Source organism: Triticum aestivum, chromosome 2D (genome assembly GCF_018294505.1).
Source record: "Triticum aestivum cultivar Chinese Spring chromosome 2D, IWGSC CS RefSeq v2.1, whole genome shotgun sequence".
Taxonomy (NCBI): domain Eukaryota; kingdom Viridiplantae; phylum Streptophyta; class Magnoliopsida; order Poales; family Poaceae; genus Triticum; species Triticum aestivum.
In genome coordinates, this window is record NC_057799.1 from 618,494,697 (window position 1) to 618,511,680 (window position 16,984).

Sequence of the window (16,984 nt, forward strand, 5' to 3'; positions counted from 1 at the left end):
CCTCCGTTTTTAAATATAATTTTTTTAAATATTTTTACTATAGATATATACAAAACAAAATGAGTGAACATATATTTTAAAAGGTGTCTACATACATTCGGATGTATTTCTAGAGTGGAATGTCTAAACAGACTTATGCGGGAGGGAGTAGCTGTCAACGTGCCGCAGCCACCGCGTGGTGTCAGAATTATTGCTGTACCATCGTGGATCCAGAATTTAATTACATGTCCATAATTATGTCGATCGTGAGCTCCTATCATCCACACAAACAAAGGTAGGAGTGCCAGTTTCAAGCGCGCCATGCCGTCGGTGGAAATTATCGACTCGACCTATGTCAGTGTGCCGGAGACCGCCAGGCCACCGCCGGAGCCGATCAAGCTCACCGCATTGGAGGTGCGGTGGGTCGCCTTCCCGGTGCTGCAGAACGTCCTGCTCTACGAGGGCCCGGACATGCCACCCTTTGACGCCATTCTCCAGTCCCTCCGGTCCTCCCTCGTCGTGACTCTAGTCAGCTTTGCGCCGCTCGCCGGGAAGCTGGTCTACCTGGAGGAAGCGGGGGACGTCGCCATCAGCTGCTCCGCCACCGACGTCGTCAAGTTCGTCGTCGCGGAGTCCGACGCCAATATCGGCCGGCTCGCCGGTGACGAGGAGCACGACCTGCGCGTGCTCGAGCGGCTCGTGCCGGACGTGGACATGGGCGAGCTGCCGGCCCCCGTTTTGGCCGTGCAGGCCACGCGCTTCGAGGGCGGCGTGGCAGTCGGGGTTATGGTGCACCATGCCGTCGCAGATGGGCGGTCGCTGTGGACGTTGTGGAGGCTTGGGCGGCAACGTGCCGGGGCGAGACGCCGGCCACGGCACCGTGCTTTGACCGCTCGCTTGTGAAGCTACCCGGCGGCCAAGAGCTGGCCAGGAGCGTCCTGCGTAAGTTCGTGCCAGATCTGCCTTTGGTATGTTCAGCTAGCCTCTGTTCGTTTCGTTGGTGACGTTTGCGACAAAACGAAGTCGTTTAACTGCTGCCTTGTTCCGGCGAGAGCAGGCGGCACCGCCATGATCGGTCGTAGACGAGACTAGCACGCGTTGTACGTTCACCTTGGATGCGCGGCAGATCGAACGCCTCAAGGAGCGCATCCTCCGTCTCGGCCGTTTTCGCGCGATGCTCTGTGGCCCGTCTGACGAGGCACGGGGTTGGCACGTCAGTGGTGGCAATTCGTTCGCTCCCAGCGGCTACATCAGAAACATGCTGGGTTTTTTTCTTTGAAAAGGAGGATAAGCCCCGGCCTCTGCATCAAAATGTCAAACATGCTGGTTAGTCCATCAACTCGTCACCTCACTTGTCTTACAGCCCGATTTTTTATTGATAGTAATTAGTATTGCAGCAATTAGAAAATTGATAGTGGGTGGGCCAAAATTTGAAAAATAGGAAGGACGCTATATACAACTGCGTCCAGGCTGGACGCTATTGTGAATGACGTCCATAGCTGTACGCTATTACAAACAACATCCAGTTATGTGGTTCAATCAGGTGCTCTTATTTAACTATACTAAGAGTATTTCCTCTAATAGATTTAATATGTGAGCTTTGGATATTTTATGATGGTTGTAAGGCATCGATAACAAATCACTGAAACACCCATTTGTACCATTCTAGCACGGTTTGCTTTTGCCAAATTAAACGTAAAATCGTCTTACAACACTTGAATGTATGTATTTCTAACTCATTAGCTACCAAAACTGTCGCAAACAAGTCTAATTGTGCATTCTACACCTGTGACTTAGTTGCTTTCTGGGTTGCCTTGAGGGCGAAAGCCTCCAGCGATTGAACCATGGACAGTGTGCTCCAGTACACTCATATGCTACTAAGAAATCAACTCGAGTGGTGAGCTAGTCAGGAGACCTCCCCTCTTTCCCTTCTCCCTTATGGGTCGCTCCCTCGAGCTACCTGAGGCTAACCCTAGCCACCATCATTGGGCTTCCGCCTCCCCCTCTCCCTACTCCCTAGTCATTGCTAGAGGGCACGTTCGCCCGGTTAACGTAGGCGGCGGTGGGGATGTTTGCTCTTCCATGCACAGGAGGTCGGGCTCGGGCCAGTTCGGGCAAGCATGGACGCCGTGTTGGACAACGGGCGCAGCGGTGCACCGAAGCGGCCACGGGACGGCGTCCTACCGGCGGTGTGACAGCTGGCAGGTGGCGCAGGCTGCTGGGTGCGGCGGTGCGGGCTACCGACGGCTACCCCAGCCATTGGCATGCATGCGGCATGGTGTCCGGTGTTCGGCGATCAATGATGATCTCGAAGGCGGAGAGTGCATGCCAGAGGGTAATCATTGTATGGCTTGCGCAAGGCCGGCGGCGGCAGCTGTGGACGTCGTTACCTTCCTGAAGGGAGTATATAGCAAAAAACTACCACATTACAGACAGTCGTTCCGAAAAGCTACCGGTTTTTTTAATTTTTCAAAATGCTACCACTATTTTGGTAGGCTGTTCCAAAAAACACTAGTTACCGAATCGTTAAGTTTTGATCAGGTTTATGACAGGGAGGGTCCACGCGTCAGAAGAAAAATCATTTGACCGTTTGTTGACTGTTAATTTTAATGTGGAGCCCACAAGTCAGGGTCAACCCTCTCCTCCTACTTCCAGCCACAAGAGGAAAGAGACCTCCGCCTCGTTGTCGCCGGCGAATGCTTCCGCCATCCCTAGAGGCGCCCCCACCTCCAGTCCTCCTCTCTCCTCCTCCGCTCCTCCCCCTGCTCCAAAGCGGGCGGACCGAGCAGGCGAGGCGGAGGCGGCGGCTGCCGAAGCCGGGGCAGCAGCGGCCCCAAGCAGGCGAGGCGGAGGCGGCGGCTGCCGGAGCCAGGGCAGCAGCGGTCGGGCGGAGATACGGCAAGGAGCGGCCGGACCGCAGACGAGGCGGAGGCGGCGGCTGCCGGAGCCGGGGCAACAGCGGCCGGGCCAAGCAGGCCAAGTCGGACGCCGGCGGCGGTCAGGCCGAGCAGGCAGAGGCGGGGCCGGCGACGGTCGGCTGGGCCCCGAGCGGAGGATGCGGCGAGGCAGCGGCCGGGCCTGGAGCAGTGGCCGACGGCGGCCGGAGCAGCGGATCCTTCCGGCGACTTGGCAGCCGCGGCGGGATGAGCTTGCCGGCAGCAAGTAGGGGCCTGATTGCTTTTTTCCATTTTTTTAGGGACCCGATTGCTTTTTTTAGGGACCTGATTGCCTTTTTTCAAAAGTTACTCGTGTGGGCTCCACCTGTCATAACAGTCAACCTAACGGTCAAAGATAACGGGTTCACTTTGACACCACATCAGACCTGACGGGTGGGCCAGCGTTGTCATAATCGCGATTAAAAGTTAACGCTTCAGTCATTTGGGTTTTTTAGAACAGCCAGCCAAAATAGTGGTAGCATTTTAAAAAATTAAAAAAATGATAGTTTTTTGTAGCACTAGCCTGTAATGTGGTAGTTTTATGCTATATACTCTCCTGAAGGCGGCGTTGTGGAACGCCATTTTCGGCGGGCTAGAGGTGACGGAGTCTAGCTTTGGTCCTGCGGAGATGGCTATGGGTACAAGTTGAAGGTCGGAGGTAGCCAGGCGAGTCTGCTCGAACCAAACAATGGACGTTGTTTATAAGATCGTCCAACCTTGGACGTTGTTGGTACTGGCGTCCAGCGTTGGACGCTGTTATTCCTAGCATCCTTTCTATTTTTCAAATTTCTCATTAGTGTTTATTAGTTTCAGAATTACTAGAATATTAATTATTAATAATAAAAAATTCGGTCCTACTCCCTTCCGTCTTCACATTTCCCGCGTCGACACACACACAGAGAGAGAGTCTTATACACTATGTTTTGGTTCATAGTTTCTTTTTTCTGGTTCAAACGATCAAGAATAAGTTTATGTGCTGATGTGGAGTTGCTTATATTATATCTCTATGTATATGTTGCTTATAATGTGGAAAATCTCGTAGTTTCATAAATTATGAATAACACTGTGCATGTACAACTTAGATGTGACACATATATGTGTAAGATTTCATTAATAAATTCATTTGTCGGTTGTGAAAAAAATAATGTATCCATATAGAGTGAAACCATGTATTTATCTTTTTTGTGTAATACTTCAATAAACAAATGTATATATGGAATTTTGCAGGTGGGTACTGCGAATGTATATGTTGTTGTGAGTTTGTTCATTTTACTTGATTTGTTTTATTTTTGTTTGATTTTTCAGAATGATTCTCAAGTGACCCCAGCTCACTCTCTGTTTTTCATAGCTGGTACGCCTACCCGTGGTGGTGCATAAATTGCTCTTTTATCGTACATCCAGAATTAGTTACATGTCGGTCGGCCGCAGAGAGGAACATGCTTATGTCCTTGGCCGTGCGCCCGTGCTCTTTCTCCTCACTTTGTCAGCTCCTATCATTCAGGCGTGCCATGTCGTTGGTGAGACGCAATATTTAGTGGGCGAGGCCCATAAAATCTAACAGAATTGACCACTGAAAATTTGACGCTTCAAGATAGAGCGAGGCGCAGAACTGTCATGGTTGTTGTAGGGTAGTAGTCAGTAGGGTACCATCGATCTAGATATTTTCTTTTGGCTGGAATGATAGATCTAGAATTAATTACATGTCCACAATCAGGAACATGGCCGTACGTGCTAGTTTTCGTTCACTGGCTTGGGAGTATAAGGCGCCGTGCACCCGTGCTCTCTGCTCACCACTGCTTGCTCAGGCGCGCCATGTCGTCGGTTAGAGTAATCCACGCGAGCTACGTCAACGTGCCGGCAACCGCGGCGCCGCCACCGGGGCCGATCAAGCTCACGGCGATGGAGGCGCCGTGGGTCGTCCTCCCTGAGCTGCAGCACGTCCTGCTGTACGAGGGCCAAGACATGCCGCCGTTCGACGACATTCTCCTGTCCCTCAGATCCTCCCTGGCCGCGACTCTGGGCAGCTTCGCGCCGCTGGCCGGCAAGCTCGTCCACCTTGAGGACACCGGCGACGTTGCCATCGCCTGCTCCACCTCGGACGGCGTCAGGTTCGTCGTCGCGGAGTGTGATGGCGACATGAGACACCTGGCCGGCGACGAGGAGCACGACGTGCGCGTGCTCGAGCGGCTGGTGCCGGGGGTGGACATGGGCGAGTTGCCGACCCCCGTGCTGGCCGTGCAGGCCACGCGCTTCGAGGGCGGTGTGGCGGTCGGGGTGACGGTGCACCACGGTGTCGCCGACGGGCGGTCGTTGTGGACGTTCGTCGAGGCGTGGGCGGCGGCATGCCGTGGCGAGGCACATGCGGTGACGGCACCTTCCTTCGATCGCTCGCTCGTCAAGCTGCCTGGTGGCGAGGAGTTGGCGAGGAGCCTCTTAAGAAAGTACGCCCCAAATGTACCAAAGGTGTGTTGCCTAACCAAGGTGCAATTTTAGATGCAAAATGCTTAACTTACGCAAGAGTCCCTACGGAATCAACTTAAGGACTAATACCTCCCGTCATTTTTCAACTAACCTCTCCTGATTTCTCCATGGCTCAACCTTTCGTAAGTTAATTCATTCTCTTTTTTTTTTGCGTAAGTTAACGAAAATCCAACTCGGGTGTGCGGGCTCATCTGCTCCCGAGCTACAGTAAATTCAAAAAATATCTGAATTTTTTTAATGGAAGATGTTCGTGTGCATATCCGTGAAAAATTTCATCCCGTTTGAACATCTGAGGAGCTCGTGGCAAAAAGAGAAAATCGGCCCAAACAGTGCGCGAACAGTAACCTAACTCACAGAGCCGAATTTTGTCTTTTTTGTCACGCGCTCCTCGTATATCCAAACTCCACCATTTTTTACACAAACATCACGCACATGAGCATCTTGCTTGCAAAAAAAAGAGGTTTTTTTTATTTTTTTAAATTTCTAACGATTTTTTTATTTTGCCCAGGCTCATCTGAGCCTGGGAGCAGAAACGCCGCTCTCGTAAGTTAATTCATTCATTAGTTGCAAACTTTCCGTAGGCGTCGAAGATGTAAAGAAAATTCAGGCAATTTTCCAGCTTGTGTTTCGAAAAAGAAAAAAAAATTGAGCTGTACGTGATAATTTAACTTGTTTCAGGTGGCAATGCTGGCGCCGCCGCTCGTAGAGGACTGTGCACGGACCACGCGACGGACGTTCAGCTTGGACAGTCGGGACACATCCAACGCCTCAAGGAGCGCATCGTCCGTATCGGCGAAGCCGACGGCGCGGCCCCGCCTCGCCCCCCGTCCAACTTCATCGCCGTCGCCGCGCTCGCTTGGACGTGCTTCGTCCGGTGCAAGCCGTTCGCCTCGGACGACGACGTAATGCTCGGATTCCACGCAGATGCCCGCCACCGTCTCGACCCTCCCGCCGGCGCGGGATACTTCGGCGCGTGCCTCACTGGATGCATCGCCAGCCTCCTCGCGCGCGAGCTTCGCACCGAGAACGCCCTGGCGGCGGCGGCACGGGCGGTGCAGGAGGAGGTCCGCAAGAAGACGGAGGACCCGATGGCCGGGTGCGATTTCTTGGCACCGGCGTTCAAGATCGCCATGGAACGGCTGATGAACGTGTCGGGCTCGTCGAGCTTCCGGGCCTACAAACTCGCGGACTTCGGGTGGGGCAGTCCGAGGAGGACGGAGAATATCAGGATGAACCGCGACGGCCAGGTGGCGCTGATGCGCGCCAGGGACGGGCTGGGCGTGCAGGTATCGGTCTCGCTGCTCGAACCGGCGCAAATGGCCGAGTTCAAGTCTCAGTTGCTCGAGTTAGTCGGTTAAATGTAGCAAGTACTCCTCCATTTATTTTTACTTTGCATATTAAATTTGTGTGATCATAAAGTTTTAAAAATAGATATTAACAATGCTATAATTATACAATATGAGGTACTCCACACTCTGTTTTGTTTTGGAGCTGCTCGTTCCGACTAGACCGGGAGCCCCCTGTTTTAGATATATCAAGCTTGACAAAGCTTTATTCCTTGTGGCCAGAGGACTAATGTTATATATCAAATATCACAAGGGTTTACAAACACATCTTTATAAGAAAAAAACATTCAAATCTTTAGAAGTGTGGAAGTTTTCTTACTCTTGCATCCATCGATGGCTTGTCGCGATCAACTCTGGCTGCCACCTCTAAGTCTATCTCGACGGAGCAAACTTGTTTACACCTAGAAGTTCGTAGAAACAACGGTTGAGAATCCGTCGATGTAGAGTAGAAGAGGTTGAATTTTGGCCTCGGAGAAAAAACGTCGAAGAGGGCATGCAAATACTCCAAACACCACGAGCGTCGGCCGAATACAGACAGATCCACCGGAGACCAAAATCGACCAGATTATGAAAGATTTGTCGAAGACACATCTCCACACACCGTGAGTCATTGAAGCTTCACATCGCAACCCCAAAGCCATGACCAATATGCACAAAGAGCACGCACAAAGCTGAAAGAATGTCTATGATGCAGACACTGCGTCGTGGATCCAACACCAACAACAGTGAGAACAAAAGCATCGAAGATATTTGAAAACTTATTCGCCACCACTGAAACCGAATACAGGAGACAAAGAAAAACACGTGAACTATTGGAAAGACGCGGGACACGATTCCGCGGTTTCACTCCCTCTCGCCGCTACTGGAGCAGTCGGTGAAGGTGAGGGAACCATGACGGTGCTGATGGCCGAGTCGCCCTCTCTTTTTTACGTTTCTCTAGATCACGCTGTAGCAGCTAGGTTAGGTGTAGAGGTCCAGTTTCCACCACCCAAAGTTTAGACGTCCAGTTTGCATGAAGATACATGGTGGAGATTCTTAGGAGGAGATGTGCGTATAGTTTTTAATTTTTGCCACATTTGCCATTCTTGATGCCACAGAAAAAATGTAGGCGTCAGTCAAATACGTACAATCTCGAAAGGTTAGACGGAGACGCTGCGATGTTGTCGGCGAGCCCGATCCATTACCTGCGCTGGAGACGGGGATGCCACGGCTTTCCGTGGTGTCGCTCGCAGAGAAGCCGTGGGGTCGCCCCCGGAGGACAGAAAGAAGCTTGACAGGTTCGGGTGCGCGCCGATCATGGGTGGTGGGGGCGGTTTGGCCGACGTCAGATGGGTCATCGGGCTGGAACGAGGAAGATGACTTGAGGAGGAAGAAGGACCCTCAACCATCGGATCACGATCGGACTGTGCAAAAAAGTGGCTGAAAAAAAAAACAGTTGACGAGTGAATAGTTGGCCCTTATCTTAGTGGGCTAGTGTGCGTGAGGCAATTTTTTTGTTAGTCATTTTTTTCCTTTTCCGTTGTATTAGCGTCCAATAGTACAAACACACTTCAGCTTGCTTAAATCCTGCGTAATATAATTTTTAGTAAACCAAAACACAAACTAAAATTAAAATAAATTAAAATTTTAAGTTATTATGAGGAAGAATGAAATACAAACATTAGTATTACCTCAAAAGAAGAAGAAATGAAATAAAAATGATGATAGAACCTTGCACACACACTGTAGGTTCAGGATCCTGGCAGTAATTATGTTGGGATTATGCATGTAGTTGGTTGTCCAGATGAAATTCTTTTTTTTTTTTTGCGGGAAGTTGTCCAGATGAAATTCACTCACGGTGAAGATAACATCCTACAACTGCATGATGCATAATGGGTAACTAGCCTCGTATGAGTGTTAGGGTTTATGTACAATGGATGGTCACAAAGAACGCATATGTATGATATGAGTTGTAGACAGAAGACCCTAGCCTTGCATTTTCTATTTCTCGCCCATTGCGGGAAATATAGGACAATTCATATGCGACGCGCACACCTGTGCGTATTTTTACATTGGGCCGGCCAATGTAAAATCTCTCATGTCACCGGTTTTGGCAAGCTTCCAGAAACTTCGGTTTTCTCATTTCCAGAAATTAATAGGGCTTCCCTTTTTATCATTTTTGCTGATATTTTTAATTTTTTGTTAGAGAAATCATGAACATGTTTAAACTTTCGTGGCATTTTTTTCAATTCGAGTATATTGTCTAATTCATAAAAAAATCCACAAATATATTTTGAATTCATGATCATTTAAAAATAATAATTCGTGAGCAACTCAAATTTGTAAAAAAAAAGTATTCCTTCAAGATTTTTAAACTTCATGAACTATTTTTCAAATTCGTGACCATTTGTTTAATTCATGAATATATTTTCAATGTTCTGTACGCTATTTTTAGTTCAGGAACAAATTTTTAATTTTTTGAACATTTTTAAAGATTCTTGAGCATTGTTTAAAATTCACTAAAAAAATCATTTTTGTGACTTTTTATATTTATGACCATTTTGTAAATATGATGAATTTTTTTAATTTTTTTATTTATTTTAATCCACAAACTATTTTTCAATTGTTTTAACATTTGTAATATTCATGAACAACTTTTAAAATTAATGAAAAGTTTTTAAATTTTTCTAACATATAGCAAATTCGTGAATTGTTCACAAATTCATGTTTGTTTTCTAATTCATGAGTACATTTTCAATGTCCTTGACATATTACAGAACTCATGACCAAAATTTAAAATTGATGATCCCTTTTTAAAATTCACTAGTTTTTTTTTCAAATTAGTGAATATTATTTATATTAATGAACAAGTTTTCAAATTCAAGAACAATTTTTCATTATGATAAGGTTAAACTTTACATTATCCCTTTGCCGATGCGATCTAGACGAATCCTAAAGATACTCCTAGGCATCGGGCGTGATAGTTTTGTACGTCAATTTGATGATGCACCCCAGTGTACAATCTTGCCTGGGTCATGGACTGTTGCCCCTCTAGCTTGATGGGCCGACTTCCGGTCTGATGGTAAACCCCATGGGCATGATGACATCATCACATATCACTCTTTCAGAAGAAAGAGGACTCTTTGGCTAGGGTGTCTCATACCTCCCCTGGTGCTGTAACCGATCTAACTCGTCTCCTGTGGTCTTAGGGCCATGGAGGCGTGGTGGATCCCATCCCTTACCGGTGGGAGGGCTTCGTTTTTTCATGCTCTTTTGAGTTTTGTTAGGATTTGTGTCTTGTTCAGAGAGGCGAGGGGGCGTCGGCTCTCTGGAGATGGAGTAAGGTTCTCCCCGCCTAGCCCTGTCCCAGTGATGTTTCTAGCATCGTCGGAGGGCGTGTGGAGGTTTGTCTCCGGCGAATCTTGCAGGATTCGGTCAGTGTTTGTCTTCGGCAGATCCTTGTCTTCTTTCGTATGCGTTTGTGTGTCTTCAGGTTGGATCCTTCCGATCTACGTTTTTCTTCATCAGCGGCGGTTGTTGTTCTGGTGCGTTGGTCTTATGAGGCTTAGCACGATGACTTTCCAACTTTCTACTACAATAAGGTCTTATCGGCTCGCTCCAGTGCTAGTAGTCGTCGTTGGGTGGTCTACGGACCTAGATGTACTTTTTACTTCTGATGTTGTTTGTACTAACTTGATAGTTGATGAATAGATCGGAAATTATCCTCGCAAAAGAAAACACACACACATACACATATACGCTAATTTTTTTAAATAATACATTTTTTTAAAAAAAATTACAGAAATAATACGCAGAAAAAAGAATTTACAAGAATAATACACCGTCGGCCCACTGCAGGCCGACTGAGCCCAGTCGGCCCACAGCAGGCCGATCGGCTATCAGGAGGCCGACTGCAGGCCGGGCAGCCACGCGGCGTCCTGTGGTTGGTCGTGCCACGCCGCGAGGGGGGAGGCAGCGGCCTGTCGGCGTCCCGCCCGCCGATCGGCCACCTGGTGGCCGACAGGGTGCGGCCGACCTGACGCACGCTGGCCAGCCCGCCCTTATCCTCTCCTTCTCTCTTTCCTGCATTATTTCTTCTCCCTGCCCGCCCATATCCTCTCCTTCCTCCATTATTCTTCCCCCGTGGCTCTTTCTGCTGTGTTCTTCCTCCTCCTCTCTCTACAGAAAAATGGCACACATTTGTACACCTAAATGAGCTACATTTTCGCGATTTTGGCACCGTGAATGGGTTCAACTCATTTAGGGCAGCGAAAAGAGGTGTCGATCTACTGACGGGGTAGCTCGTGGTGGTCGTGGTGAGCATTTTGGTGGAGGTGGTGATGGTGAAGTTGGGGCAGTGTTCGTCGTTGGGGCAGTTGGGGTGGTGAGGTGGTGGTGGTGGTGGAGGTGGTGGAGGTCGTTCGTCGTTCGTCGTTCGTCGTTCGTCGTTCGTCGTTCGTCGTTCATCGTTCGTCGTTCTTCGTTCTTCGTTCGCACGCACGCTTCAAGGGTATATTTCAGCCCTCATTTTATTTTTCGTAGGTGCTCCAGGATTATACGTAAATATTGTTATTTGCCGCGGTAGTATACGTAAATATTTGTGTGCGATTATTGTTTTTTGGCCCGGTAGTATACGGAAATATTGTTATTTGCCCCGGTAGTATACGTAAATATTATTCGTTCGCACGCACGCTTCGTTCGATGTGAAAATAAATTTGTGTGCGATTATTCGTAATATAGTTGTAGGTGTGTGAATTGTATTAGTTGTTAGTGGGATAATAAGTTGTTGCTTAATACTTGACACGTACACAGGTGCGGGATAAGAAGTTGGAAACATGAATAAAAAGTTGGAAAGAAGAGACAAGTTTTTTTTGAAGAGTTGGGGTCGGCATGTGCATAGCAAAACGAATAATATTACATGTTAAAAAACGATGTTAAAAAATAGAGTTGGAAACATAATAAAAATTTAAAAAACGATGTTAAAAAAAAGAGTTTGAAGAGTTGGGGTCGGCATGTGCATAGCAAAACGAATAATATTACATGTTAAAAAACGATGTTAAAAAACGAATAAGAAGTTTTTTTTGAAGAGTTGGAAACATAATAAAAATTTAATAAGCAAGCAAAAAATAGGAAAAGTAGAACTACATGTTAAAAAACGTTTCAGTCCGTACCCGATGCGAATATGAAGCGGATTACCCGCTAACCTTTATTATGCATATTTTGTAAAGTTTAACCCATAACAAGCAATGCCACACTGTTTTTTTTAAACGGCCACGCTGTAGTTTAACAAAAAAACTTCTTAGCAAGGAAGAATTTTACATGATCGTAGAAATAAGACGCATGCCTTTTTCTAAATTATTTTAACATAGATTAAAATAAAAAATACATCAACATGGCCATATAATTCAAATAAACTGAATTATCATATTTGTCGGTTATATTATTATTATTATTTGAGGCCTATTTATTATTAGTAAACATGGGCCTATTTATTATATTATTTACTATGGTCCTGGTAATATATATATAGACATGTCTAATACTTGTTTTTCGATGTTGAAAAAAATAGGTGAGTCGAGATGTCCGATGTAGTGAAGTTGAGATTTTACTATGGTCCTGGTACTGTCCAAACAAATGAGTTGGGAGCAGATCTGAGTGAATTTACTCACATAGAGGTTGCAATCAGCGCACCACAAACATGGTCTGTTAGTCAGTTGAAAGAATGGATTGCGGCAAGTTTAGGTCTTGATACTGAAACACACACCGTCGGTGTTCATGCATTGTGGACACGGTCAAGTTCAAAATTTACTTTTATTTGAGGCCAATAGAGGGAGACTCCGATTGGGTGCGGTGGTTACAAGGTTGTGAACGAAGGGGATGCAATCCTGTTGCTTTAGTGCTTCCCGTCGTGAAGGAGGTCACTGCACATGAAGGGGAGGGTGGCTACGAAGGACAGAGCAGTCATGTAGAAGGAGGAAATGCTTATGGTTACGACCAAGGACAGAGCAGTCAGGTAGAAGGAGGAAATGCTTATGGTTATGAACCAGGGCAGAGTAGTCAGGTAGAAGGAGGAAATGCCGATGGTGATTACAATGGCGAGGTGGACGCTGACGAGGTAGATGGGCACATGCAGAACCAGATGGAAGAAGAAGACACCGATGTTGAAAGGGTTCATGCCGATGATTCTGACGAGTCAGATGAAGAAGAAAATGCAGAGGAGGTCCCGAATCCTGCATGGTGGAATCATGACTTATCATCTGCAATGACCGTGAATGATGGACATGATTCAGCCTGGCAATATCACCAGAACAATATTGCGACGGGTGCTATGTATCCGAACAAGCAAGCCCTGAAGGATGCAATAATTAATTGGGCAATGTCCACGCAAAGGGTTTTCAAAGCTGAGGTGTCCAGTCAGAAATTCCTCACAATGGTATGCAAGAATGCAGATTGTCCCGCAAGGGTGCACGGCTTTCTCCCTAAGTATGGCACAAGTTGGGTGATAAGTGACTTAGTTAATCACACTTGTCTTATTCCCTGCATCCCTCAAGATCATGCCAACCTTTCATCCACGCTTATTGCTCGACTGTTTTACGATGAGATAGTGCAAGGCAAAGCTATGGAAGTGAAGGCAGTGCAGACAAAAGTGTTCGCCAGGTTGAAGTACAGCATTTCTTATGGCAAAGCTTGGAGGGCTAAGCATGCAGCGCTTGAGAGGAGATTTGGTTCTTATTTTGATGCATATGACTCTGTTGTCCACCTCCTCCACACCCTGCAGCAGCGGAATCCAGGCACCTATATCGATATCCAAGACATGTTCATGCCAGAGTTCCCAACTGTGAGGGTTTTGCATCGTCTCTTCTTCTCTTTCGGTGTATGCATCGAAGCTTTCAGGCATTGCCGACCGGTGATATGTGTTGACGGTACTTTTCTCACAGGCAAGTACAAGGGTCAGATACTGACAGCCATAGGTCAAGACGGCCAAAATCAAGTCGTCCCACTGGCATTTGCTTTTGTGGAGAGTGAGAACATTGAAAGTTGGACATGGTTCTTCAGGCAGTTGAAAATATCAGTTGTCAAGGAGATGCCGAATGTGTGCATCCTTCATGACAGGCATGCAGGTATACTCAGTGCGATAAGGACACTGACAAACCCAGGCCCTGAGGAACAAGTTCCATGGCAGGACTTGCAGAGCCGTTGGTGCATGCGCCATCTCGGGGCTAATTTCTTCTCGCAGTTTAGAAATAAGAACCTGATGAATCTGTTCAAAAAACTCTGCAAGCAGAACCAGTTATGGAAGTACAATTTGATACGCGACAGACTTAATGTGTGCACGCAGAGACACGTGAGGGACAGGAAAGCTGCAAGAGATGCAGCGGTGAGGGCACATGTTGAAGCAGTAGCTGCACAGTTGGCAACAGGAACAGCGGCCGTGGAGGAGGAGGCTGTTGGGCTATGTGACCTGCCAGGCTTTGACCCACCTGGTACTAGGAGAAGGCTCGGGAGGTCGATTAAAACCTTCGAGCAGTGGATAGAGCATGAGCCTCTCGTCACTCGCACTCCTAAGGAAAACTGGAAGATACACTCAGGATGGCTTCAGCGGTACGTGCTTTATTAATTTGCACACTGACATGCATATTAATGGTTGAAATGGGAGACAGTAACTGAAAAGTTCTCTGATGAAGGTTGAAATGGGCCGGCCTTTTACCTTTCGCGCGTCTGGTTGAGTCTATCCCGGGTGAGAAACGCGTCGCCATCGATGGGTCTTTGCTGAGCTGCTTAGTGGACCGTTGGAGGCCAGAGACCCACACGTTTCACTTCAGATGGGGAGAGATGGCTCCTACTCTGGAGGATGTGTCACTTTTGCTCGGACTACCGTTGGCAGGTCATGCCGTAGGACCGTTGGACGCACCGGCTGGTTGGGAGCGAGCTCTCACAGAACATTGTCACGGTGTTTTTCCGGATGCTCCCGATCCGGTATGGGAGCATCACGGACCTAAGTATGAGTGGTTGCTAAATTTCCGGGTAATTTCCCCTACCTATTCTCTTCAAGTTATCGCGCATAAAGTTGTACAGAAAATAATTGCGGCTTACTAAAACTTTCTCTTCGCTTAATGCAGATCCAGAACTTCCGGGCGCCCTTGACTGCGGAACAGATCACTCGGAGCCTCGAGGCCTACTTACTGTGGCTTTTCGGCAAGGTGATGTTCACGGAGAACCATGTCACCACTATCAGCGCCCTCTACATCCCTATGGCACTCGAGATAGCGAGCGCTCAGACGGCGGATCAGATCAGACAGAGGAGTTGGGGTTCAGCGGTGTTAGCGGCTACATACCAAGGTATGTGCAACGGTTGCCAGCTTACATCGAGAAAGCCAGCCCTTCTTGGATGCCCTCTATTCCTACAGCTGTGGTCGTGGGAGAGGTTCTCTATAGGGCGACCAGATGTACGGGTTCATGAGCCTATAGACGCCATGTTTGATGTTGAGGGCATCGACATGCCTACTTTCGGTCTGTGTTGGACTCGTCGCAAGGTATGCACCGTGTTGTAGTTTAATGCAACTTTTTCTGCACAAGAGATCGACCGATGCGAGCGGCTACTAACTTTTATTCTCTGCAGAGACGCTTTGCTAGTGATCAGACCAGGAAGGCGTACACAGCATTGAACGAGCAGTTCGATGCGTACACCGGGGTAATCTGGCAGCCCTACACGGAAGCAGCCATACAAGCGAGATACCCTGCTGGTATGTCTGTGCTATGCACAAGGGACCGAGATTACTGGATGACAAAATCGAAGATCATCTTCGATGTCTTCGTCGAGGAGATGGCACAACAGAGGGTTATGAGGCAATTTGGTCTTCTGCAGTTGGAGCTACCTCCCCCTATGGAGAACTCGGTGCCAGCACACATCCACAGGTATTAACCAGTTTTTCAATGTTGCATTTTCTTTCATAGTACTCCATTCGAAGCTTTAGGTAATTGTTGAACACACACCACAATTTTAGGACGACAAGGAAGGGCATGAACAGGACAACTGCTGAATGGCTAGTTAGACTAGAGCCGTATGTTATAGAATGGGAGACAGCAAACACAAATCTATGGCACCAGAATCACAATTTCGATCTCGATGAATTCAATCTCTATTTGCGGCGCTACATGACCGGAACACGGTTACGCATTGTTGAGTACTCCCACCCAGAGGAGTTACCGGATCCTACTCCGTCGGATATGTACCCGAGCTATGATACTTCGGGCTCTAGGCAGTACGCGGTAAGATATTTTTTCTTTACGTAATGTTGTCACATACTTTGACGTGCAAGAGACAGACATTATTAATCGTCATGGAAATTTGCAGGCTACCTTGACACGCGAACTGTACGACGACGTGACCACCTTTGGACGATCACTATCGTCTGGACCTCTTCTTCAACATCGTCCAGTGGTACAGCCCTTCTTGGAAAGAATTCAGAATAAGATACGGACTGTGTACGAGGCTATCACGTGCACCCGGAGAACCGATGTTGTTTAGCACGAGCAGGAGCAGCCGCGTCACTCCATGCAACGACATCAACCACGTCCACGCCTAGCACAGCAGCCGACAACCAGGCCACCCCGTCCTGACCAACCTGGCAGTTCTACGTGGCACCCGCAGCACTATGGTCCCACGTCGAGCTTCGTGTTTTCTCCACAGCCACAGCAGCACGGTCCCTCGTCCAGTTTCGTGTTTCAGCCAGAGCAGACGTCACACCCAGCAGGTATGTGTCTTCATATTTATGGTTTTCAATATTAATTGACGCGACCTCATTCTTCATGATGAACCGTTCCATCGCGTAGGGGCCTATGGATATCAGGCGTCTATGTCGGCATCACATGATACGTGGGGGAGTGATCAACATCCCGAGGACAACATACAGGCTCAGATGTCGCAGCACACCCAGTGGATGAACATGTTTTCGACTCCTCCACCAGGCCCCACACAGGATACACAGCATGACCAGCGAGAGTCTGAGATTCCTCCTCGTCACGTTAGGGCACCCGACAGGTTGGGATGGTCCCCGATTCCAGATCCGCCTCCCCGCCAGGCCAGACGTCATCACTGACGCTTCTATGTATCTGTATCAGTAGAGACATTACCATCTATTTCTGTGTAAGACTTATGTCTATTCTATGTATGAGACAAATGACTATGTACTTATGTACGAGACATATGCCTACTCTATTTTAGTACTCTGTTATCGGAACTACAAGATCATATGTAGATAG

The 16,984-nt window shown here is 47.8% G+C and overlaps 1 long non-coding RNA gene and 1 pseudogene across 1 annotated transcript; both read left to right on the top strand.

The window, feature by feature from the left end:
* Positions 1-285: 285 nt before the first annotated feature.
* On the top strand, positions 286-6,867 carry LOC123055001 (malonyl-CoA:anthocyanidin 5-O-glucoside-6''-O-malonyltransferase-like; annotated as a pseudogene).
* A 9,063-nt stretch (positions 6,868-15,930) lies between these two features.
* Positions 15,931-16,752, top strand: LOC123050444 (uncharacterized). Its single transcript, XR_006423772.1, has 3 exons — positions 15,931-15,991; positions 16,077-16,476; positions 16,556-16,752. It is a non-coding gene; the product is annotated as an uncharacterized lncRNA (long non-coding RNA).
* The last annotated feature ends 232 nt before the right edge of the window (positions 16,753-16,984 follow it).